Source organism: Schistocerca serialis, chromosome 9 (genome assembly GCF_023864345.2).
Source record: "Schistocerca serialis cubense isolate TAMUIC-IGC-003099 chromosome 9, iqSchSeri2.2, whole genome shotgun sequence".
NCBI classification, from domain to species: domain Eukaryota; kingdom Metazoa; phylum Arthropoda; class Insecta; order Orthoptera; family Acrididae; genus Schistocerca; species Schistocerca serialis.
In genome coordinates, this window is record NC_064646.1 from 332,880,783 (window position 1) to 332,908,545 (window position 27,763).

The following is a 27,763-nucleotide window of genomic DNA, read 5'->3' on the forward strand; positions in this document are numbered from 1 at the left end:
GCTCAGGGACTGGGTGTTGTGTTGTCCTGTCAATCACCATTTCATCCCCATTGACGCATAAGTCGCCGAAGTGGCGTCAAATCGAAAGACTTGCACCCGGCGAACGGTCTAGCCGACGGGAGGCCCCAGTCATACATTAACATTTACTGTTTAATAAAGTAGAATCAGCATTTTGCGCCAGAACGCTATTGGCTTCCCTACCTCTTTACTGTCAGGTAACATCCTCTCTCAAGGCTCTCGTTCCCCTGTCCACTCTCATGATGGTCCTGCCTCCGTGGGAAGCGTGTTCCTGCAGGCTGCCGGCTTCCAATAAAGATAGGTTTTGGGTAAATATGCACCCCTTAAAACAAAGGACACATCATACACCACGTTCGGTGTTTTCTTTTAAAAATTCCGGTTTTCCAAACATAATTCCAAATTTGGAAACAATAAAGCGACGATGCTGTAGATCATAGGATAATCCTGTACATTGTGTGCTTTGCTCCTCCTTTCCCATGCAGTAAACTTAATCTTTGATTCCAGCTTTCATATCGGATGTAAGATGTATTCATAAGCCATTCTAAACAAAAGTCTTTTGTCTTTTCCTTTAAATGATCTGGTTAGAGAGATACCAAAAATAACTGAACTCTGCGTAAGTATCAAAACCTTACTGAATCTCAGTTTATGAATTTCCATTTAATATTAGAATTCCGTTTCGAATGCTCTCGAAATGTCTATACCCATCATCATCTCTTTAAACATGGTTAAACAATTGATACATAGTAACGCAGGAAAGGACATATTTTAAATTTAGTTTCCGAAGCAGGAAGTACAATATTTGAAAACATTTTCTCTAAACAGAGTTCTTTGGTGGTAATCATCAGTAACATAGTCTTTCGTTAGTTAATGTACACAAAATTAATTTTTCTGCTCTCACTTTGTGCGGTTTGATTATCATCCAATCAGAACGCATGATAGCATCTTTCAACATATCGTCACACTTTTAGCGAACCTTTACGACTAGATGGTACTTTTTTTATTGCTCTAAACAGTGAGACGTTATTTGCCGTCTACACCCCCTTACACTTGCAGGACTTCTTTGGACTCCCTTAATATATATATCTTAACAATGGTCCAGAAACTTTTAACATTGCATCAGACAATGGCGTAAACGATATAACTGAAAAGTACAAGAGATAAATACAATACTTCACAGTCAAATGGCGGTCTACTCTTCTGAAAAGTATTGCATCACTTTCGCTTAACGCCATCCAAAACTTCATGTATTGCTCTTACCAATCATTGACATAAATAACGGTGTAGTCCACTTAAACAGTATTCTTACCTAATAACTCGGCCGCTGGTACGAAATCCAGCATTACCTTGAACTGGGAGCTATTGCTGGAGGGCTACACGAAAGCAGTGGGTTGTCAGCACTTTTGTGAGAACTGAATGAGCGAGCAGCCAGCCGTCAAATCAGGATGGACAGTTTGCTAGTACACTCAGGTTTCTGTGGAAGTTCTTCCAGTATTCCCAGCTTGTCGTTGTGTTGTTCAGTTATTTTATTTTGAACGCGCCTAATGTCACCCTCACCAACCCATCCTTTTTCGTCGCATACACAAAAGGGTTGCACTACTAACTCCTCGACATCTCTACAAGGCGGTTTCAAACAGTCTGAAAAGGATTGTAAGGGTGTTGCAGAGAAGCTTGTGATGAGAAATGATTGTTACCAAAAACATTCCATTCATCCCGCCGATTCAGAGTTATTTAACACTGAAGTTATGCCATCTAGCCGTCGCAGGTGCAAATTCAAGCAGCCTGCCAGCGACAGAATCACCAAACTTGTTCTCCGTTTGGATGTTCAAACCGAACAAACAGCTTTTGACTACATGTATTAAAATTTACACTTATAAAAAAGGCGTATTTTAACTGCTAATGAGCATTTGCACAGGTGTTAACGCCCTGACCCACAAATATCAGTTAATTACAGCTTTTCTGCAAGTGCAGGTGGTTGAATGTGTGAGTGCAACGGCCCAATTAGCCAACTTCAATGCTGAATAACTCAGAAACGGCACAACGTATTGGCCAACCTCAATGCTAAATAACTCGGAAACTGCACTACGTATCGATTTTTATCTTAACAGTTATTTCTTAGCACAACTTCGATGCAGCAACCTTACAGTCTTTTCACACTGTTTCTGACCACCTTGTATAACACGTAATACTGCGATCTTTAAATTTCGCCGGCCGTTGTGGGCGTGCGGTTCTAGGCGCTTCAGTCTGGAACCGCGTGATCGCAACGTTCTCAGGTTCGAATCCTGACTCCGGCATGGATGTGTGTGGTGTATTTGGGTTAGTTAGGTTTAAGTATTTCTAACTTCTAGGGGACTGATGACCATAGATGTTAAGTCCCATAGTGCTGAGAGCCATTTGAACCATTTCTTTAAATTTCTTTCTCTATAGCATTCCTTCATGGATACAATATCACGTGGCGTCTCAGCTTAGTCGGCTGTTGCGGTTTAACTTTAAACTCTTAAGACTGACCTCTCATGAATCCCGGTCTGCTGGAAAACACCGTTTGATACTTTATAAGCCAATTTTCCATATCTTTTTATTATCTTTTTCCGCTGAGGTAATGTAACCTACTTTATCCTCTGCCTCATCATCGGTCACTTCTACTTCAAACTGCTTTCCTTACTCCTTCGCTCTTATACATATTTCCCATGGGAAACATTCATGTATCATCTCCCACCTGTTTTTTTTAAAGGACTAACACTATTGCCAAATCTACTTTTCGTACTGTTTACTTCTATATTTATATTGATATTTTCGAAATCTATAAGAGCTGCATGGTCTCCAACAGACTAATTAGTATTATGACGCCAATATGAAGAACTGGTAGTACCACAGCCCTAACCTCCAACATTATCAACTGAATTCTCACTTCTAGTAACACTTGATTCTTTCCCGATTTACTCTCTTTGCCATCAATTGCTGCAAGCATAACTTCCTCCAGAGGTAATACCACTCACTCATTTCCGTTCACAATTAGTATGTTAAGTCCCTCTGTAATGACACATACCTCATCACCTGTGTCAACGACCTCAACTGCCTCATTTCCACTGATCTCAGCATCTACGATTGGTTGACATTACTCATTAACTTTACACTCATCTTATTCTAAAAGGGCTTGTCTCAAGTCTCCCCAGTCCTCTTTTATCAACCATTTTACTGCTACCGATCCATCTACTCTTTGAGTTTCTTTGGGACCCAGCATGAACTCCTCTCTAGTTTTCCCTCTCAGTAACACCCCCCCCCCCCCCCCTCCAAAAAAATCACTATTCTTTCTGTTCTCATCATTTCTTTCCTCATGATCCTCATATCGTCTGTTACCACGGGAATTCGAACCTCATCGATTCCACCCTCCTCATCTTCGTATGTGAAACCAATTGTTATGTCTCTCTCTCTCTCTCTCTCTCTCTCTCTCTCCCTGAATGCACTCTGATTCCGGTTAAGATTACCATTGTTTGTATTTTCTCTAGATCTCCAGTTCACACCTCCTCAACGATATTGGTGAACTCTTCTTTGGATATTGCATCTGATTGACACAGAGGTTTTAATATATCCTCTGTTTTCTCCTAAAGGATTGCTATCAATTTTCATTTTACTCTTATGTATAGTTTAACCAGTACCACCGCAATGAGGCTTTCTTCACTTAGTGGGCTATCGAAGTGTAGATTCTTTTCATAATATCATTGAAAATAATCATTGTAACTATGGTACACACTACGTGAAAAGCTCCTCTCAGACGAATAGCTCTCAAATTAGATTACATTCTGTTTTCGTTCCATAGACCAGGAAACGAGAAGATTCTCGTGGTTGTGGAACATGTCAGAAAAAATTGCATAAAAAACATAAAACATTTGAATACTATACCTACTACCCCGATCATTTGTCAGGAGACTGTCAAATTAGGTAATAAACTGGAACTGTTAATATTTACAGAATTAATACACAGTCAGTAAGTGTTATGCACTGTTAACAAATTTATCATACACAAAATACCTAATTTCGACTATTGTGACAAAGTGCTGTCAAAACTGAAATCTATCAAACATTTTACGTAAGCTTTTCTAATACTCATTGTATAGAGTAGAAGGAGTTGCCAATAAAAAAGTCTTTGAAACAGTGTTTAAACCTTGCTTTATTTGAAATTAAGTTTTTTATGGTTGCTACCAGTTTATTGAAAACGTGTCTTCCTCTATATTGGACCCCTTTTTCGACCAAGATAAGTGATTTTAAGTCTTTATGGAGATTGTTCTTATTCCTAGTATTGAAACTATAAATTGAGCTAGAGATATATTCCTTGCAACAAATTACATTAAGGAATAAATATACCGAGAAGCAGTGCTTAGAATATAGTGTTTCTTGAATGGGTTTCTACATGATGTTCTTGAATTTACACCACAAATGATTCTTGCTAATCAATAAAAACTTTTGCTTAGTTTAATGAATTACCCCAGAAAATGATCCCATTTGATATAATAGAATGAAATTAAGCAAAATATGCAAGTTTTTATATTCATATCTGCTATATCTGACATCTCTTTCGCTGTAAATACAGACTTGTGTAGGCGCTTTACTAATTATGTGGGATTCCCTTCCCAACTGAATTTATCATCACATTGTAATACTAGAAGTTTAGTACTGACAACCACTTCTATCTGCATATCTTCATATGTTATACACATGCAGTAAGGAAATCTCTTGCTTATAGTGGATCTTTTCAATGTTTAAAGAGAGGAATTTAGCATTAAACCGTTTATTAATGTCTGAGAAAATTTGATTAGTAGCTACTTATAAATCTGTAATCATCTTGCTACTTTCTACAGTGCTTGTATCATCTGCAAACAAAACAAACTTAGCAACTGCGCATGTAACAGACGAGAGTTCATTAATGTGCATAAGAAAAAGAAACAGACCCAAGGTACATTCTTGAGGAACACCATATGTCATTAATTTCTAATCAGATGAAGGCTGTCTGTATTCCGTTATTCTTTCTTACAGTCATCAATTTTTTTTAATTTTTAAATCTAATTCCTTCTCCACTTTTTCTCTGCAAAGACGTCAGTGCCTGTGGCAGTATAATCACACACCCTTTTTCTGAATGCCGGCTACTTTATCAGACGCCTCATTTGTAAAATTAGTGGCAAAACCTTGAACTGATTCAATTCTGTTAGATAATTAACACTCATTTTCACCTATTTTATCATTCAATTCGTAGAATGCTGCATTGTGCTTTTCCTTCTCTTTTCCAAAACTAGCATCAAGCGTTCAGACTGTGACTGTGAAATCCAAAATATATTTACTGTATTATACTATTGTTGTCTCGTCAGCTATTATCCTACATGACAATTCATGGGTCAATTTCTTCCGTTCTTTCACAGTTCCTCGAAATCTTCATCTGCTTTTTTAGAATCTTTGTTAACATTCTTAATATAAGCATCTATTGCATCATATGTTTGTGTGTTGCTATCCTGAATGGTTTTTCTTATTTCATAAATTTTTTTATACATTCCCCAAAGAATTTTTCTGTTGTCTTGTTGGTACTGTTTGGTTTACTACTAGTCCTCCTAACAAATTTGTCAGTTGCCTCATTCGTTGTTTTGCTTTTAATAAACTCATCTATAAATATTTGCTTAGTTAGATAAGCTATCATTTTCATTGATTTCCTTCACTTTAAGAAATTCATCGCTCATAAATTTCATAAGGTCTTGCAATGATTTTCCTTGAAAATATTCCCTATTTCAACCCTAATAGCGTCTTCTTACTAACACCTCGAGTACGTGCTTCTGGAATATTTCATGTTGTACCCATAGTTTCATTTCTTTTAGCTACATCTCATCGGTAATCTCCTGAGTACTGGCCTCCAGTACTTTTTTCTGTCTGCCCACAGCCACTTGAGCCATTATCTGCGTCTCATTTACCGTTAAGTTATTTTACACAAGTGATCTCCTTTACATTTAGCCAGTTCATATAAGTAACCAATGTATTCCTCTGATTTTGTCGCTTCTTGATCATTGTTCATTTCTGCATTATTTACTTACTAATTTATTCTCATTTCTTGGCTTGTTCTACCACTTTTAACTACCATATCGTCCTATGTTACAAACATTCTTCGCATCCTTATACAACTGCGGTAAACTTTGCTTACTTTATGAATGTTTCCTCTCTCTCCACTCGACCTAAGTGCTTGGAGAATGTGACGACTCTGCGCCTGTTCATTGAAATCCGGACCACTGCGTGTGCACCTTCGTTTCACCCCGTCTCTGCCACGACGATAGCGTGGTTCTCGCACCCTCCCAGGGTGCTGTGTTGGTTCATCTCGGTACGAGGCTGCCATCGTCATGTCTGCTGCCACTGTCCTCTTTCTTCTTTCCCGCGAGCTCTTCTTCATAACTATTCATTTGGTTTCACCTGTGAAAGCGAAATGTTCGCAATCCAAGGACGCCGATTGACCTTTCTCTATTACGGACGTCTTCGGTTTCGCGACACACTGTTCGCATTCCGCGGCTCTTACAACGTTAATCCAATGTTGCTACCCGCAAAATACAAATTTCAGTCATGTCGCATGCTACTTTTCATTACGATGAATTGACTCCAAATTAAATCTTCTCTTTAGAACACACATTCTTAGACGAAATAGTCCATCTGTAAATTCACTGTGCACCTGTAATTACTGGTACCGGTAGCTGGTTTCAATGAAATGAATCGTGAATTGCCATTACAGTGTGTTTATTTCTCAACGGCATAAAATAGTAACAGTTTCGTGTTACTAAACAAATCCTGCCACGAAGTTACTAAGTTGTGAGAGCTGAATATCTTAACAGTATCTGAGTACATTCTATCGCCGACTCTCACATATGAACAAGATCAGAGTACGTCCTGTTGCATACTGGCGATCTTGGAATGCCGCCAATACGCCTGGCATATTTCGTAACACTTTGTAAGTCTTCGTACATATTCTGAAATTTTACAGTGTCCATTTGCTTATTGAAATAACTAATGTACTACATACTGTCGCTAATTTGGTGAAGGACCCCTAAACTTTTGATAGTACCAGTTGTGCCAAAAGATGACTGTCATTATTAATATTTAATAAAGTATAGCAAGACAGGCCTTTCACGCCAGTAAAATAGTTGTTCCCTTGCATCTTTACTGATCACTAAGATGCGGTCTAAAGTCTCGCGTACCCATCTCCGCTCTCGTAATTCACCATATCGCCATTTTTTTAACCGGTTGCTACCTGTGCCTCCACCGATACCGGCTTTCTGCTCACTGCCAGCTTGTTCTGCGTCTCTGCTTAACACAGCGATTTGACTTCGGCTATCTCCCAAGTTTCAGAAAACGTAAAATTTGGAAAATTAAATATCCCTCAAAATAAGGGACACCTCACACACGTAACCTGAGGAATGGAATTGGCAGGGACCTAATTATGCCAGAAGAACACACAAATGATTGTAGCTCTTACAAAGATGCTGAAGTTCGTGTTCAAGGAAGTCTAGGTAATGGAGCGCTGAAAGACGATGCGTTAACGCAACAGGCCCTCAACTTGATTGTTTAGTATACAATACAACACATTTACAGGGAGGCCTCTTCTTGAATATATCTCTCCATCAACACTACGTTGGTCTCTGTCGGACCACTGATGTGAGTTGCGACTGTTACTAATGGCTTGGTAGGTGAAAGTTGCTTCGAATGTATACAGTATTAATGGGAATGCTCGGGGATTTAAAATTACCCAATGGTAGAACTCTAATCGTCTATCTCTGTTTCCTTCTGGAAGGTACAGAGTCCGCTGTAAATGATAAGAGTAGAGAATGTGCATATTTATGAAGAAGACAAATACGTGTAGAAATTCTGCATGTGCTTGATGAAGGACTACGTTCTATCGCCAGAATCGTTCCTACCCCATCAGCACTGTGTTGATTTGCACGTTCAGCTGGGGAATGCAACGTCTCGTCCAATTTAATTGAAAGACCGAAAAACTCGAATTCGGTGCTCTGCTCTTGCGAAACAGTCAACAGTTTTCTCTGGGAGCAGCAGCGGCGTTTCCATTACAAACCAGTACACAAATACCATATCGGCATACTCAGCGTTTGATAACATGTGTTGGGTGCTTTAAGGATACAATGGAGTCGCCCAACAAATTATAATTATACATGAACAATACAACTGTGTAAACTCAAACGCAGCTTCAGCTTCAAAAGAAAGATTACACTTTTTGGAAACATAGCCCACGGAAACAACATCAGTTGATCTTCACGTCTTCACAGAGCTGCTGCGTCTCTGTGTCACCGCCAGTCCTGATGGAGTAACTGTTATGAAGATAATCTCATACAGATCTATACCGGTCACATTCTAAAATTAAAATACATGTTTCATGCGGTCAAGACTACACTTCTTTCAAATTTTTTAGATTTGATTTTGGAGAGGATCTACCATGAACAAAACTCAATTTTTAACTTTTATTTCCCAGACATGTTTCGTCGATGTTTCAGCGTCATCTGCATACTTTTTATGATCGTTTCATAGAACAGTAAAAACGCTCTTTACCACTTCTACAAACACAAATTTGAGTCTTTAGTCGAGAGAGTTATTTATATATACTTTGTTACCACTTACAGTGGTTTTCATTGATTTTTATATTTTTTATCGTAATTGGTTTCTTTCACAGCATCATCAGCAACCAAATAGAACTCAATGTAGAACAGTAATTTACTTCGAAATCTTGAGACTGGGACTGTTATGGTTTTACCTAGTATTAACTAATTCTTTGTGGAAGATGGTGTGTGCATATCTGTTTGAAATACATTTCGCTGACTTTTTCTGGTTTCCTCATTTCATTGTCACTGTTTGCAAAATACAGAAACAAGATGGCAGACAGTTGAACAGTTGCATATTTCCTTTGTGGCGGTTCCGAAACTTTGTGACGTGTATCTGTAATTTTGTGTGGGTGGTGTGTGTGTGTTTGTGTGTGTGTCTTTCTGAAGAGGGTGCGTTGGGCATGTTTATGGACTGGTGTTGTCTTGTTGCTCTTCAAGAGCAGAGAAAAGAGTTCCGTTGTGAAAAAAGTGTGTATGCATTTATTATTTGTTTTCCTCCAACAACGCCTTTTTGTGGTTGGAAATAGTATTCTGTTATTAATTTTTGTAGAGAGCTGTTGCTGCGTTTAAGAATTTTAAAGTCTCAGTTGACATTTGTGGGACTGTGTGTCACATCCATAAGGTGTACAGCAAATGTAAAATAATAGATCTTACTTTTTAATGCTCTTCCGTGTTTCATTTCTCGGGATTAAAGTTTCTGCTTGTCTGTCCTATATAAATACATTTGCAGTCCCAGTATGTCAGCTGATAAATACCAGCTGTGTTGTGTCTGTTTATGCTTGTGTTGGTTGCCTATGGTCTTCTCTGTATTGAGTTGTCTGTCCCGTAGGGTACATCTAGCCCTTGGTTTTTTGTAGTGTGTTGCTATTCAATGGGCTGCTTTGTTGTTGCAGGTGGGAGTGTGCCAGCTGTTTGTTGTTATGAGAGTTCGTTGTCCATATGTGCTTGTGTGTGTGTGTTCAGTGTGCTTGTATTCTGTGTGTTTGTGACCGGTTGTTATTTTTTGTGCTATTTATCCCCTCTATTTCTATTTTAAATTTTTAGGTGCGTTTTTCGATCGCTGTTGTTTCCACAACAATGTTCCAAAGTTATTTTAATTCTTTACACTGTCAAGACTGTTTTCAAGTTAAATTTTTAATAGGAAAATTACTGTCGATAAATAAACGGTATAACGGTGCTATTATGTCCGCCGTAGGATTGCAGATTTGTTCCCTGGTAAAGTGTTAACTGAAAACGGGGTACAGGAACGAGGGATTGTAAATGATTGTTGAGTTATAAGATAAGGGCTGTATGTGATTTACAATCGTTATATTCAGTTGTTTTCGGAATATTTGTTACAATTCTCGGCGACACATAAATCAAGAGCCGTCACACGGTATCACGGTCCAGAGGGATATGTTCTTGGATGCAAGAGGCTTGAACGGTGAAGGCAAGAAATCAAGTAACGAGCTGGAAAGCACGTCGTCTATAGATGCTGTTGTACCAGAAGAAGATGCGATTAAAACATTGTACACGCGAATTGTTGTTTTTTTTTGTTGGAATTTGACGTTTTTTCTGCCAGATCAAAATAACAGAATTTAATCTGGATTGATTTTCATACCGAAAACATAAATTACAAGTCGCTATTATTGTAATTTGCACAATGTGTTTCTTTCGACTTTTATTGTACTGAAAGAGAAGTGTGATATTGTGATGAACTAATTGCCCTTTGAGTACAGTACTCGTTTTTGTTTAATGGTTACTACGTGAATTAGGTAGCATTATTTATTCATAGACTAAACGCTTGTTAGGTACTAGCTTTTGCGTTATCGTACGCTGTAACGGGCAACTTCATTTCTGTAAGAATCTGGATTTTGAGCGTGGTCAGATCACTATTTTAGCAACCTAGTATCAGTATTGTACTGGAACAGTTGACAAAATTTTCAGATTTTTATGTTAGGCACCTAGTACGGTCGGTTCACCCGACATTTATTATCAGGCCATAAATAACTACTCAACTACAACTACTACTGCTACTACTACTACTACTACTACTACTACTATTACTTGGCCAGCAATGGAGAATTGGTGGCTGAAATTCTTTCAGTCAAATCCAGTCTTTCACAATAAATAGCACAACCATCAAAACCCATAGCAAGCGGAGTACTGACAAGTAAAATGAAAAAGTACCTCTGTAACCAGCTGTACCTCAGTAACCAATAAAATTTAGACACATGTTACCACAATTAAAAATATTCCTATCATACTACAAAAAGGCTAATTTGTCCTGGGCAGTGTTAGGCATGTAAAAGAAGGCAACTGTCTTTTCGAATTATCTCACAACTTTAAATGTATTGAAATCTAAACATCTTGACATACTCGTGCTTTTTTACGTGTTAATATTATTGCACAGGTCATGTATATAGTGCATCGTGTCAAGTAAGGTAACATGATGCAGGATGTCACATAACACGACACGCCATCGTGTTATCCAACATGTCATTTGTCATATTGTGCAATATGACACAATGTATCATTAATGTTCTGGATGCCTGTGTCCCCACTCTGGGAGACGTCCAATTACAGATGCACGCCTTACTCTCGGTAACTTCCTATTGTAGATGCAGCCCACACTCTAGAAGGACATAAATCCGTGCTATTTGTTCTTACAGTCCTCACCATACACGTAACAGGGAGTGGGCTTGAGAGAGAAGTGTTCCCCTCGGGGAAAAGATCAATCCTCCTCCCAGCCCCGCAAAGAAAAAAAACTGTGTCCCTTGAGGAACAAATTGCACCCCAGAAATTTTATCCCGCCGGAACAACATTTTTGGTTATTAAATGTACGCTCCTCCGCCGTAAACGTATTGTGTACTATGGGTGGCGAGTCTTACGGATTTTGGGCACAAGATCAGAGACGATGAAAGACAAACTGAAAGATGCAGGTGTGCCAACGCCTTGCAATTAATAGAGCTCACTCCGCTAGGTAATTAGGGTTATTTCGTAGAAAATCGCGATTATGTTAAAATGTTTCGATTTTAATGTCACTGAAGCTGCCAGACAAGTCGAAAAGCTTGTTCCATTTTCCTACATCTCTACGTCTGCAGGGGACATATTTTTCTTTTTATGAGCTGTGATAGGGAGAGCTTCTGTTCTGGTTCAGAACGTTTACTCTACCATAATCTGACATTAAACCACCATTTCTAGGCATCCGATGTAGATTTTTGTTGACTCGGTCGACGAGTGATCCGATATAGATTTTTATATTGCCTTACGAGCCATGTTGTTTGAGCTGGACGTCGTTGGTCGGGATCCTCTAAGGTTACCTGCGTGGTCTGGTTGAACCTGTCCAGTATAGCCCATTGTGTTCCTCAGAGCACACAAGCCTCACCATCACGCAAAGGTCACATGCCAGAGAGAGGATTTGTTTTATTATTCACTTGTTTCAATATTTTATTATTTTGTTTTTCTGTTTTTTTTTTAACTTTTAATGCCTTGTCTAATTTTATTATTGTTTTTTTAAATTTTTTTAGAGGTCACACACATTTTGTTCATTACATATATAACTGAATGCAGTAACAGATGGAAAGTAACCATAAAAACTAAACACAGTCGACGAAATAACAACAAACTTAAATAAGATACCGAACGGAATATTTAGTACTCTGTAAAGTTGATAATAATGTATGTAATTAGTTTATATTACCAGATAAACTGATAAACTTTCAATATTACCGTATCAGATACATAAACTTAAAATCGTACTACATCGCAAATGCCACGATTCGCGGAACAAATAATATACTACTGAAATGCTTATATCTTGTTATTATCTCTTGTCATTGCGTAATTTAAGTATACAGTGATAAAAACTGAAAATTCGGAAACCGCCGCTGGAATAACTCACGTGAATACTTTTGAGGCGAATTTTGTGACGACGAATCCGTATTAAATCGGCGTATGATTGGCTAAAATTAGCAGATAAATGGCGAAGCAATGCTTGTAGCACAAATTACTGTCAGATTTTTATTCCTGTAAGAAAATTAATGAACTTAAATTTCTTTTTCTGCAAGATAGCATAGTAGTTTTTTAAGTAAACGCAGTAAGACATTTTCTGCTGGTTAAAAAAAAGGCGACCTTTTTGCTGACAATTATTTTTATAGCAATTTTCGATTTTGTTTAATTTTCTGTGTGGTTATCGCTAAATCTTTGGGTGTTTAATAAAGCAGTATACCGTTTCATACAGGGTTAGGCATAATAATAATTTGGTACGGGAATTGTTTTGCACGTCCAGAGGTTTTTAGATAATTTAAGTCACTGGTGAATAAAAGCATTAAAGCATAAAAAACGAAGCAATAAACAACTCTATTAATCTTTTATTTTTAATTATAGGCAAATTCAGCGCTCAAAATGCAAAGCATTTCTAAGAATACAGTTTCATGTGAAAACGTGCTATTTTTCGCACGTAATACATGAACGATAAAATATTTTTGAAAAAACGGTTTATAATAACCGTAATGAAACTTCCTGGCAGATTAAAACTGTGTGCCAGACCGAGTCTCGAACTCGGGACCTTTGCCTTCCGCGGGCAAGTGCTCTACCAGCTGAGCTACCGAAGCACGACTCACAGCTTTACTTCTGCCAGCACCTCGTCTCCTACCTTCCAAACTTTACAGAAGCTCTCCTGCGAACCTTGCAGAACTAGCACTCCTGAAAGAGCACTTGCCCGCGAAAGGCAAAAGGCCCGAGTTCGAGACTCGGTCGGGCACACAGTTTTAATCTGCCAGGAAGTTTCATATCAGCGCACACTCCACTACAGAGTGAAAATCTCATTCTGGAAACATCCCCCAGGCTGTGGCTAAGCCATGTCTCCGCAATATCCTTTCTTTCAGGAGTGCTAGTTCTGCAACGTTCGCAGGAGAGCTTCTGTAAAGTTTGGAAGTTAGGAGACGAGGTACTGGCAGAAGTAAAGCTGTGAGTACCGGCCGTGAGTCGTGCTTCGATAGCTCAGTTGGTAGAGCACTTGCCCGCGAAAGGCAAAGGTCCCGAGTTCGAGTCTCGGTCGGGCACACAGTTTTAATCTGCCAGGAAGTTTCATATCAGCGCACACTCCGCTGCAGAGTGAGTATCTCATTCTGGAAACATCGCCCAGGCTGTGGCTAAGCCATGTCTCCGCAATATCCTTTCTTTCAGGAGTCCTAGTTCTGCAAGGTTCGCAGGAGAGCTTCTGTAAAGCTTGGAAGGTAGGAGACGAGGTACTGGCAGAAGTAAAGCTGTGAGTACCGGGCGTGAGTCGTGCTTCGGTAGCTCAGTTGGTAGAGCACTTGCCCGCGGAAGGCAAAGGTCCCGAGTTTGAGTCTCGATCGGGAACACAGTCTTAATCTGCCAGGAAGTTTTATATCAGCGCACACTCCGCTGCAGAGTGAAAATCTCATTCTGGAAATAACCGTAATATTTGCATGCAAGTTATGTGCAACTTAAGAAGGGTAATTGTGGCAACGGATAAAGCTTTCACAAAACAACAGGACGACCAATTCGCGCAAGTCTGAAATGTAGAATTGGCGCGCGCGTAAGAAACCTGACAAGGAGAAGTGTTTTTGCACGTACAATCCTAATGAAGCTAGACTCTTGAAAGCGAGTGTCCAGTTTTATCGTAAGAACGCATATTATATTTATGAGATTCACATTAAACCGTTTCCGTGTATTAAAATCACGTGAGACCAGGGTACATTTAGATCGATTTTAAACCATCACACGTCGACAACGTATAAAGTTTAGTGTCTAAAAAAATTTCCTTTGACATTATACATTTTTCTACCTCTGTGCAAAATTTGAACCGAAAACCCAAGTTTGAACCACAGAAGTGATGCAATCCTAAAACAGCCCAGAAAAATTTGTATTTTCAAATCCAGACGGTAAAACCTTGTCAAACTAAATGCCGATAGACTGGTAGACCAAATTTCAACAATCAATCCCTCTCTAATTCGGAGCTATTTAAGAGATTTTACACGTAAAACCCGAAAGAGGGTGACGGTTATTGCAGGAAATATCCGAAGGCTGCATATTCAAACGATGGTAATAGCCGAGCATTAGTTTGAACCTAATTGGAATAACGGAACCAAACCATTTACCCACTTTATGTGGACGACTTTTAAACCGTGCTACAGTGAGACTCATGTTCGAATGGTTGGACCATTTTAAACCCAAAATTCTTAACCGAATGTTCCAGACTCAAGTGAGAACCGAATACCACGACCGCCCACCACCCGCCCTCCTAATATCCTGGAACAGGAGCCGGCCGGAGTGGCCGAGTGGTTCTAGGCGCTTCAGTCTGGAACCGCGCGAACGCTACGGTCACAGGTTCGAATCCTGCCTCGGGCATAGATGTGTGTGATGTCCTTAGGTTAGTTAGGTTTAAGTAGTTCTAAGTTCTGGGGGACTGCTGACAACAGCAGTTAAGTCCCATAGTACTCAGAACCATTTTTGAACCTGGAACAGGATATTACAAAAATGAACTGGTCGTATCTTTAGTGTCTGTGCTTATGAAAGAGAAAGATCACTCCTTTAGACCTTCAGTTTGTCAAGTGAGATGCAGAATAAATATATCTAATACAAATAATGTATCCTCAGAATACTGTGATCTGGAGAAAAACTTTATGGGTGTTTGTGGTCGGTTACCGTATCATGATCCAGTCACAAAACCCGGTATATGCTCCCCCGACAGTTTCTCTTGAGTAGATTCTTGCCTGTCTTGGTAAGTGTTCCATTTCGCTTGAATATGTGCTTCCTTCAAACACTACACTATACCAAATAAATTTTCGTGTACATTTTTTTCTCTTGTTTAGGGATGTTTAGTGCTTTCAAGAAACTACTTTCAGACATAAATCTAGAACTAGGCAACAACTGAAAATTTAAAACTAATTTCTTAAAAATTTATCTTCTCTGAAGAAAACTGTGAAGTTATCTGGTTTCGGGACTTGACAAATTGCATTAGTCGCACGATAGGTCGCAACATGCATTTAAAGTCAGCCTCTCTGATTAGAATACGTATATCTGGCATTTATCGATGTAGTCACCGGATTATGCAGCATGTACTAGAAGGGAAGCTGTGACATTGCCTCTCTCCTAAGCCTCGTGATATACTGTGCTATGCTGCGTCTCCATAATGGCTCTCTATTTTGGTCCATCGATACAGCATACACATAGCGCCACGTTTACGTAGTTCAAACAAATGGGTACGGACAGAGGAGAAATGCAGAAATATGAATGAATTGAATTTTTAACTACTTGCGTTCACATCCAGACAGACAACCGGGTTCGTTCAAGGTGTCTTCGTGTTGTAAATGGAATCACCAATGCAATGTAACCCAACACGTAAGAAAATATTACACAAACCCAGACGCAAGACACGTGCAGGAATAGATGCAATTACAGAAGACCGTCAATGTAAAATATTGTGGATTACACTTTTATGATCCTAAAGACAAGGAGACATTTTGCTGGGAATACAAAGTACATGACAATGAATACCGCCTAGGCTTGGGTGGGCAACTGCGACACAGAGGTGAACATTCTTCAATATTGCGACAGTTCCTCGAGTTTATAAAGCCGTTAGACAGCTGCGTTGTAACAGGTAGTATTCTTGATGGCGACGGCGGCGGCTCTCCCCATGGACTCCACGAAAAGGCCAAGGCGTTGTGGTGCCATCCTGATCTGTAGCCACCGCTTGCGTTATGTGATTTTACTGAATTATCTGCACTGTTTGTCAGTCTAAGAGTGATTACAATCTCGTGACCACGAACGTCTAATCGACTGCTTCAGCGAAAACTCTTTTATAAACTACACTATAACGCAAAATTTAATGTAATACTGGTTGGTTCCGATGTAACACAACAGACATACTCGGACAGTACATAAAGTTGGTTAAAAATTATTTGGCTCTTGTCATATGAATCTTTTTACGTATATGCAACGCAAGTTGTCGTTTCTGAATCTTTTACAAATTATCTCTAACTCCAGTGAAATTGACTGAATCCAGGTGAATCCAGGACAACATCTTCTCCCCAACGATGTAGTGGGTTTCTTGGAGGATATTTTCCATGAATTAATCCCACCAAGGCGAGAGAAACACTAATCTTAATTTTGTCACTTTTTTAGAATCACTTTTTGAAGACAGAGCGCTACCTCTGTCGAAGCACTTGGTCAAAATACCTCGATTCTGACATGTCCGATAGAACAGATACTCCTCATATATATACGTGACAGTTCTATGACATTTCCTTCAGTGCGGATGCACTAATATCGTCCGAAATCTTACGGGAATGAATAATTTGCGAGTAGGCGATAATGGACGAGGGACACAGCATTGTGGCTGCGATAAACTAGAATTTTGGTTCTGTCAGGGATCGTGTCAGCCGAAGCGCTTAAGGCGACCTTTCATTAAAGCCGAGTATGAGTCCTAATCCGACAAAAATTTTCAACTTCAACCATCGCGTTTTCACGATGCCCTATGTGGCTGGAAGTCACTGCTTTCCCACTCACTCTTTCCCTTTCCTTCTCATTCGTCTGTTTCATAGACAGCGATGACGACCGGTGAATGGCCCATGCAACTTTATGCCTACTCACATCACAGTACGTGGAGCACCAAAACGATCGTGTCCGACAGTGGTAGATATACAGTCATATGGCTAGAGGTGCCAACACATAATGCACCCAGCAACACTGCCGCAACTGCGAAGCCACTTGCCAGTAGAGTATGCTCCCCGGTCACGGCATAACGCCAAACGCAGCCGTTTGTCCTGTGGTGTTAACGGCAGCATATGCAGGGTCTGTTGTTCCCTTTCTGAGACCGTTACCCCAGGCCACTTATTATTAAAATGTGGAAAGATGAACGATATTTTGTTTTTGTAGATGTTTCGACCACCAACAAATGACTCAATAAAACTATAGGTACTGATTATTTCCGACAACATTTTTTAGTAAAATAATGAAACAATTCTTAGTCCATCGCGATTATTACCTTGAACTCTTTTTCAGGAAATAAAGTTAACTGTCAACATTGAGGATAGACACTTGTTGCAAAATAAACGTCCTCTGCGCCTCTCCTCTACCTAACAGAATTTGCTACAACCACACTCTGCATTTCCGTTTAAAATCATCCAAGTTAAAGTATGTACACTACACTTAGTGTTTGTAAAACACTTAACTGCTAAAATATTTACTTCTGTAACCGCATTAAATGAAAGGTTACACACTGCCAATGATTTGTGTCTGAGCACTGCTAATGGTTTGTGTCTGACCACAGCCACAAATAAAAATGATAATTATAATTATTATAATAAGACTGGTAGCAGCGCCAAAAGATGCTATTTTGCAATTGAAAAACAATGACATTGATAAAATACCAATCTTCCAAATACAAAAGGAAACATTACTGTTATCTGCACGAATTATTCGCCGACACACGCTGTCCAAAGCACTTGCGAAGCTCCTGAACAGTGTTAAAACTTGAAATACAGCATGGGGAACTGATTTGCTGTATGTACTCTTGCAAACAATGTGTAGATACCACGTAAAATAACGAACGTCTGAAAATACACACATCAAAAAAAAGGTTTGCATCACCTCGGTTCCGAGAGTTCCGGAACCTGTACAGAAAAATGGAATAGAGATCAACATAAACATCATGTCGACCCTTTTTATTCCTGATGAAAGCTACACATTTTATTTGTGCGACCATGCAGTGATATCTACAGAGGTGGTGGTCCAGTAGCACGTTCTGTTGCATTGATGCATGCCTGTATTCGTCGTGGCATACTATCCACGAGTTCATCGAGGCACTGTTGGTCCACATTCCCCCACTCCTCAATTGAAACACAGCATAGATCTCTCAGAGTGGGTGGTGGGTCATGTCGTCCATAAACAGCCCTTTTCAGTCTATCCCAGGCATCCTCGTTAGGGTTCATGTCTGGAGAACATGCTGGCCACCCTAGTCGAGCGATGTCGTTATCCTGAAGGAAGTCATTCGAAAGATGTGCACGATGGGGGCACTAATTGTCGTCCATGAAGACGAATGCCTCGCCAGTATGGTGCCCATATGGTTGTACTGAGGATGTCGTTCACGTATCGTACAGCCGTTAAGGCGACTTCCATGCCCACTGGCGGCGTACGTTGGCCCCACATAACGTCTACCCGAAACAGCAGGGAACATCCACCTTGTTGCATTCGCTGGACAGTGTGACTAAGGCGTTCAGCCGGACGGGTTGCCTCCAGACATGTCTCCAACTATTGTATGGTTGAAGGCATATGCGACACTCATCGGTGAAGAGAATGTGATGCCAATCCTGAGCGGTCCATTCGGCATGTTGATAGGCCCATCCGTACCGCGCTGCAAGATGTCGTGGCTGCAAAGATGGAACTCGCCATGGACGTCGGCAGTGAAGTTGCGCGTCGTACAGCCTATTGCGCTCAGTTTGAGTCGTAACACGACGTCCTGTAGCTGTACGAAAAGCATTATTCAATATGGTGACGTTGCTGTTCAGTGTTCCGTAGTTAGTGGTCATTCACTGCAGTAGTAGCCCTTGGGCGGCCTGAACGAGGCATGTCATCGACAGTTCCTGTCTCTGTGGCCGGCCGGAGTGGCCGTGCGGTTCTAGGCGCTACAGTCTGGAACCGAGCGACCGCTACGGTCGCAGGTTCGAATCCTGCCTCGGGTATGGATGTGTGTGCTGTCCTTAAGTTAGTTAGGTTTAATTAGTTCTAAGTTCTAGGTGACTGATGACCTCTGAAGTTAAGTCGCATAGTGCTCAGAGCCATTTGAACCTGTCTCTGTATATCTCCCCCATGTCCGGAAGACATCACTTTTGGTCACTCCGAGACGTCTGCGCACTTCTCTTGTTGAGAGCCCTTCCTGGCACAAAGTAACAATGCGAACGCAATCAAACCGCGGTTTTAACCGTCTAGGCATGGTTGAACTACAGACAACACGAGCCGTGTACCATCTTTCTGGTGGAATGACTGGAACTGATCAGCAGTCAGAACCTTCCATCTAATAGGCTCTGCTCATGCGTGGTTGTTTACATCTCTGAACAGTCAAAGGGACTGTGTCTGTGTTACAATATCGACAGTCAACGTGTACCTTCAGGAGTTATGCGAACGGGGGTGATGCAAAACTTTTTTGATGTGTCTATAGTATGGATAGATAAAAAAATGTTCCCAGCAAGTGGAGGCAGGAAATAACCACGAAAAAGTGGCAGCTTTGGAAGCCAATAGCCATTAGCTCCTTCTTCTGGCAGATGGATTGATGAGTTAAAATATGTAACATATAAATACTGTGTAGGCCCTACAGCAGTACAGTAGCCACTACACAGGTAGCGTTGTTTTGTGACTTAGCATGTCGCTGGAGATCCTCCGCAGAACTACTGAACCATGCTATCTCTATGGCGGTCCACAATTGCGAAAGTGTTTCCGTTGCAGTATTTTTTACGCGAACTGCCTTTCGATTATGTCTCATAAATTTTCGATGGAATTGATATCGAGCGATTTGGATGGGCAACTCATTGGCTCCACTTGGTCAGAATATTATTCGAACCAATTCCAAACAACTCTGGCCGGGTGACGAGGTGCACTGTCATCGATAAAAATTTCTTCGTTATTTGGAACCATGAAGTCCATGAATGGTCTCCAGGTAGCCGGACATAACCAATTCAAGTCAATGATGCGTTCAATTGGACCAGACGACACAGTCGCTTCCATGCAAACACAGCCCATACGTGGAGCCACCACCAGCGTGCACAGTCCCTCGTGGGCATCTTCACTACATGGCTTCGTGGAGTCTTCTCCACATTCGAACCCCGCAATCAGCTCATACCATCTGAAATTCGGGGCTCATCTGTTCAGGCAACTGTCTTCCAGCAATCCAAACCGATATGGTCACGATCCCAGGATCCGGGCTTGAGGCGATGTCATGCTCTTAGCAAAGGGCACTCGCGTCGGTTGTCTGCTGCCATAGGTCATTAAACTCAGAGTCTTAGCACTATACAAACGGATACGTCCGTCGTACGTCCAACATTGATTTCTGTGGTTATCTCACACAGTGTTGCTTGTCTTTTAGACGTGACACCTCCACGCAAACACCACTACTCTGCGTCGTAAAGTGGTGACAGGAAATGCCTGAAATTTGATATTCTCTGCACACTCTTGACACTACGGTCTCGGATTACTGAATTCCTTATGGATTTTCGAAATGAAATGTTCCAAGCGTCTAGCTCCAACTATCGTGCCGCGATGAAACTGTTAACACCCGTCGCGCTGCCATTATCACAAGAGACACCTTTTCACGTGAATCACCTGAGTAAAAATGACCGCTCTGCCAATTATTTGCAGTTTTACTCTTTTTGTATGCGATGCTATCGCCATTTGCATACGTATATACCCCTGTTCTATTGCTTTCTCCAACTCAGTGAACAACTCAGCGAAGGCATTTTCATCAGGTATTTAAGTATATGGGCCATGTATGTCTCAGTTTCACTGTCACCAATGCGACAAAGTACACAGTACGTGTAGTGGCAAGACAATGGGAAGGAGACGTTGTTCTTTACATTTGCTTAACAAAGTGTAGCCTCCATACATTTTATCACGCATGAACGTTAGTATTTGAAGAAAAATATTATTGCTAACTTATGTAATCGATAGTACAGACTTAAGAAATACTGATATTAGTAATAATGTTTTAAAAACAATCGGACCCTAATTTTTTATCTGTCACAGGATTGCACTTTAATCATCAGGGTTGGGAAACACTGCCCTACTCGGACTATTGCTAGGCTCACAATAATGAAGCGAGACGATACCGAATGTTGCAGGGAGTCTATCTATTATGCTTGGATGGCAATCGCAGATGTGAAGTGGTTGAGATATCGCTTCGAAGCTCTGAAGTCATAATCCCTATACGACTAACAAATTTGGTCAATGGTTGATGCTACTAATATATTTTCCCTGAAGATTTTAAGTATCTGCTTCCTTTGTGGAAAGACTTACGTTTTTAACTGGCATTTAGTGGGGCGAGAACGGAAGAGTGCGATTAGTAATACATATTAGTTGTATACAACGAAAATGGTCATCAAAACGGAATTTGTGATATTATTTCCTGCAACAGTTTCAGTATTTATAACTGTGGCTAAACAAAAAGAGAAGCGAGAACGCATGGCGCATAAGATTTTGGCTTCGTATTTTGCATATTCGTTTAGTAATTTTGAGTACGGATTTATTGCTGAAACAGACTCATGAGTTTTTTTCCTTGGTACATCTAACTACAGATATCGTCTGTCCGTTATCCCCATTTCCCCCATTCTGTTCTTTCTCGACCTGCTGATAACTTCGTCCATTTTTAATGTCATCTAGCGTTTCAACTCTGCTTCTTCGTCTCCTTCACTTCAACGCTGCCTTCACTTGCAGGCAGTTTCTTAGCAACCAGTGTAGAGGCTTGGATGTTTTCTTCATTCTTGTCATTTCGGCAAGTTTTATGACGTCTCCTATTCCTCCAAGTATTTGTTCATTGGTTATTCAGTCAGTCTATTTCAGTTTCAGCGTTTTTCTCGCACTGTTCGCCCCAAAATAAGTATTATAACTATTATGTCTCTTTCATGGAAATGCCGAATGACTGTATAAATGCAATGAGGTATTTCTTATAACCGCAATATGTGGCATATTTAGGAAGCACGCCGTATACATGCAGGGATATGTGAAGAACCGGTGCTACGCTGGATTTAACCACAATGAACATCTAACAACGAATAGCACTGCACAACAACAGGTGCCAGCCAGCCAGCCAGCCAGCCAGCCAGCCAGCCAGCCCAGCAGAGCCGCAGCGGTCCAGCAGCAGCATCAGCAGCAGCAGCAGCAGCGATCCCGGTTCCAGTCCCGGTCTGCAGCGGCGGTCCAGCCGGCAGCAGCCAGCCAGCCCTCCTGCAGCAGCAGCAGTCCAGCCAGCCAGCCAGCCAGCCAGCCAGCAGCAGCAGCAGCAGCCCCGGCCCCGTCCGCGGCAGCAGCAGCAGCAGCAGCAGCTGCTGCGTTCCTGCCACTCGCTGTCGCCGTCGCCGTCGTCGCCGCCGTCCGACCCTGGTCTTCGTCCGTCTTCGTCTTCCTCCGTCTCCGTCTTTGTTTTTCGTCTGTCCCCGGTTTGTGTCCTTTCTTTTTCGTCCTGTACGTTTTTGCTTCTCCCTATCGTCATGTCCGCCCCCACCACCAACGCCACCACTACCACCACAACCATAGCTTATACTTCTCCTTCCGCCGCCTCCACCACTATAACATGGTGTGCCCAGTCATACCCCCCTCCTTCCATCCCGCCTCTTCTCACTATCCCTTCGCCCTCGCTCTTTGTCGCCCCCTCTCCAGCTTCTTCCTCCTGCTCCTCTCGATCTGATCCTTTCCCCCCACTCCCCCAGCCGGTCACTGCAGCACCAGCTAGAGTGGTGGCCCGTCGGGCCACTGTCCATGTCCAGCTCTCCCCATCGCCTTCGCCACCACCGCCGCCACCGCCACCGTCGCCGTCGCCGTCGCCGTCGCCTTCACCGTCACCATCTCCGGCGCTGACTGCTGCGTCCACGTCGGGCTCTGTCCCTTCCCACCACCTCCCTATAGCTCCTGTCCCTCATATCACCACCCGGCCTTCTGCCGCCATTAAACGCCCTAGTGGCACCACCACCTCCTCCGCTCCCAAAAAGGCCCCGCCCCGTCCTCTTTCCCCCCCACAGGATGCCATGGATGTCTCCCCACCTGGCCCTGCTCCCTCCGCCTCCTCCTCCTCCTCTTCCCCCCCCCTCCTTATACAAATACCTCCTCTCCTATCCCGATCCTTCCCTTCTCGAGGCCCGGAATCTCTCCCTTCTCCTCCGCCAACACTTCCCTGGTGCCCCCATCTCTCTCCTCACTCCCAGACGGGATTCTGTTCTCACCTCCTCCCCCAGCCCAACCCTCCATACTGACATCCTCTCCCGCCTCCCTATCACCCGTTTTGGCCCCAACGCCTCCCTCGCCCCTGCTCCTTCTCCATCTCCTACCCGCCAACCCCAAGCCCCGCGTTGCCCGCCGACCCTCACCGCCGTGATCACTCAGCTCAGTCCGTCGATCACGGAGGAGGAGGTGTTGGCGGAGCTCAAGGCGCATCCCACGCTGGAGGTGCAGGCGGTCCGCCGCATTTTCAACTCGGCCGGCCCCACCCGCCTTATGCGGGTTTTCTCCGAGGATGCCCCCTCCATTGACCGTCTCCTGAAGGAGGGTGCCCTTCTCTTCAACCATCGCTACAAGGTCGACCCTTCTCGTTCCCCTCCTCAATCCCTGCGCTGCCAGAGGTGTCTGCGCTGTAATGCACACCCAGCAGCTGAGTGCCGCGAGGCCCCCACCTGCCCACGTTGTAGGCAAGCGCACTTCCTCCGGCAGTGCCCTAACCTTCAATTCCCTCCCTCCTGCAATACCTGCAATCTCCCCCATCCCACCTACTCCCAAAAGTGTAAAGCCCGACCCCCTCCGACCACTCCTGAACTCACTGTCCCTGTCCATCCTCTGGACGCCCCCACCCCTCCTGGCAATTCCCTTCGTCCCCCCCCCCACCGCTGAGGACATCATGAGGTTCATCACCATCGTCCTTCAGAATGTCCATCCCTTTCAGCGCCCCCACACCCTCCAACAGATCTCCCTCACTGCCCGTTCCATTTTCCAACTCAAAATGTACGCCACCTACTCCCACAACCAGGCCCATTTCACCTTCTCCCGTCTTGACACCCTCGTCTAAATCCCTGTCATGGCACGACAGCAACGTATCCTTTTCAACAATATCCGCTCCCTTCCCGCCAACAAGAACCTCTTCCTGCATACCCTTGCCACCCACCGCGTGGATGCCTTCCCCCTCAATGAAACCTTCCTCCAACCCCACCACTCCATCCACACCTCACCCTATCTCCTCCACCACTCCGATAATCCCCTCCCAATTGCGCGTGGCGGAGTTGCCATTGGTCACCACCGTCAGATCCCCATTCGGCTCCAACCTCTCCTTCCCGACCCCACTGAACACCTGATCCTTAGTATCTTCTTCCCCGGCCTTACCATTACCTGCGCCACCATCTACGCCTGCCCCAACGCCCCTATTCCTTTCGACTTCCTCTCCCACATCGACTGCACCTTCTCCTCCTATGTGATCGCCGCCGACCTCAACATCCATAGTCGTTCCGCTGCCCAGTTACGGTGGTGGCATCGGTTCCTCTCCTCCCTTCAAGGCGACCTCATCCCCATCCCCCAGCACACCCGTCCCGAATCCAACTCCACTCCTGATGTTATCCTCTCCTCCCCCAACCTCCTTGACTGCATATCGGTGGATGTCCTGGAGCCTATTGGTAGCGACCATCTCCCTGTCCTCCTCACCATTTCAGATGGTCGTCGCCCCCGCCCCGACCCTTGTAATGACCCTCTCCCCAAGTACGTCCATGACTATTCCCGTGCCAACTGGAATGCCTACCGGGATACCCTTTCCACCCAGGTCGATAGCCACCCTTTCACCTATCACCACCCTGATGATGTTACCCATGCCACCTCCTTTCTCCAGCAGACCTTGTCTGAGGCCGTGGAGTCCCACGTCCCTACTATCGCCGTCCACCCCCACCGTCCTACCCTACCCCCACAGGCCGTCCTCCTCCTCCATGAATCCCGTCGTCTCTACCGTGCCTTCCTCCGCACGCGTGATCCGGACACACTACGACGCCACTGGCAACTACAGCGACACATTCGTAATTTGCTCACGGCTAAGAAACGCTGGGACTGGCGACAGACATGCACCCGTTTAAATGCTACCCTCCCAATAAACTCGTCCAAGTTCTGGTTGGCCTTCCATCGCCTTACCGGAAGTAAACCCTTCCCCTATTATCCTCTTCTCCATGATCATCACCCTTTCCCTGACACCCTTAGTAAGGCCAATCACTTTGCCTCCTACCTCTCCAAAGTATTTTCCATCCCCGATGATCCCCATTTCGATTACTCCCTCTTCCCGGATACCTGCAATCGAACTGACACCTCTGTCCCTCCCCTCGCCCTTGGTTTCCAGTACTTGGACAACATTGCACACACGGAACTCAATGCCCCTATCACTACACAGGATCTCATTGATACACTCCGCACCAAACGCAACACCGCTTCTGGTCACGATCGTGTCACCTACCGTCACCTTCGTGAAGCTCCTGTCTCTTTCCTCTCCACCCTGGCCAGGCTCTACAATGTAGTCCTGTCCACCGGTTACTACGCCGACCTGTGGAAAACCTCCCGTATCCTCATGTTCCTTAAACCTGGCAAACAGCCGTCCGCTGTCTCCTCCTACCGTCCCATTAGCCTTACCTCGGTCTTCAGCAAGGTCCTGGAATCTATCCTCACCCGACGCATCCACCAGCATCTCCACCAGCACCGCCTCCTTCCCGTTTCCCAGTGTGGCTTTCGACCGTCCTTCTCTTCCGACGACCTTCTCCTTCACCTCACTCATCTCCTTTCCGAACAGCTTAATTCCCGCCGCTCCGCAATCTTCCTCTCCCTGGACCTCGAACATGCTTATGACCGCGTATGGCATTCCGGTCTCCTCTTCAAGCTCCAAACCTTCGCCCTTCCTATTAACTACGTCCGTCTGATCGGTTCCTTTCTCTCCCGCTGTCCTTCCTATGTCACCATCCATAACTCCGATTCCTACACCTTTTTCCCCTCCGCCGGTGTGCCCCAAGGCTCCGTCCTCTCCCCCAATCTGTACCTTTTGTACACGGTGGACATGCCGCCGCCGTCACCACCCGTCCACCTTCTCCAGTTTGCCTTGGACACCGCCTTCCTTGCCCTTGCCCCCACCCTACAGCGCTCCCAACACCTTCTCCAATCCCATCTTGACCGGTTCACCGCTTGGTGCAACCAGTGGTTGCTCAAGGTCAATCCCTCCAAAACCCAGGCGATCATTGTAGGCAAAACCACCCCTTCCTTCCGTCTCCTTGATTTCTATATCACAATCTATGGCCATCCTATCGCCCTCACTCCCACCCTTAAGTACCTTGGCGTCACCCTCGACCGCCGCCTTTCCTGGACTCCCCACCTCCGGACAATCCAAGCCAAGGCACGCTCCCGACTCGGTCTCCTCAAGCTCCTCTCCGTCCGTACATGGGGTCTGGACCCCTCCACTATCCTCCACACCTATAAATCCCTCATCTGCCCTATCCTTTGTTATGCCCATCTGGCTTAGATCTCCGCCCCCCCCCCCCCCTACCTTTTATAAATCCCTCCAAATCCTTCAACGTCATGCTCTCCGCCTCGCCTATCGCATCCGTCTCCCCTCCCCCACGCGGATCCTGTACGATCTCATCCCCTTCCCCACCTCCTCCTTTTCCTTGAAAGGATACGGATCCTGTACACCTCCCGCAAGCTCGATCCTCCTCACCCGCTCGTCTCCCCGATCCTCTCCCACCCCCACCCGCTGCTGCGCCTGTATTCGCTCGTCCCACCCAGTCTCCATCTCTCCACCCTCCTTACCCTCTCCCAAGGTGTCTTCCGCCAGCTCCCCGTCCCTGATGATGCCCTCCTCCCCTCCATATACCCCTCCTACCAACTGTGATCCTCCCACGCTCCTCCTGTGCTTGCTCCTCTGGGCACCCTCCCTCCCTTCTCTCCCTTTTCCCTCCCTCCTTCCTTTCTCACTCCTCCTCCCCTGGGCCTCCCCTCCCCTGTCCCTCTCCTCCTGCCCCCGTCTCCTGAGCCATTGCCATCCTTTTTCTCCCCTCTCCCCCACCTCACCCCTGTTCCCCTCTTGACAGGTCCCCGGACTCACACACGCTCATTGGACATTCGCGCGCCGGAGATCACCGCGATCAGTGTTTCGTGTGTGCCGTCATGTTTAGTGTTCAGTGTTTCACCGTCACACTCCATCGTTCACCAGTGCCATCGTCTTCTTCAGTGTTTGTGCATCGTATCAACAGTTTGCAGTGTGGATTATCGTCGAGTGTGAACGGCTTCGTGTTTTCTTTATGTGTCTACTGTTTTATTGCACACCGTTCTGTAACTTATGTGTCTTTTCAGTGTTTCTTCTCTTTGTGTATCCTCTGGCTGAAGAGCGGCGCTGTATGCCGCTG

The 27,763-nt window shown here is 44.0% G+C and overlaps 1 protein-coding gene and 1 non-coding gene across 2 annotated transcripts in view; both read left to right on the plus strand.

Moving 5' to 3' along the window:
• LOC126419600 (tachykinin-like peptides receptor 99D) overlaps positions 1-27,763 on the plus strand; it is a 263,652-nt gene that overhangs the window by 11,942 nt on the left and 223,947 nt on the right. The window lies entirely within an intron of this gene.
• Positions 13,617-13,691, plus strand: Trnas-cga (transfer RNA serine (anticodon CGA)). Its single transcript has one exon. It is a non-coding gene; the product is annotated as a tRNA-Ser (tRNA).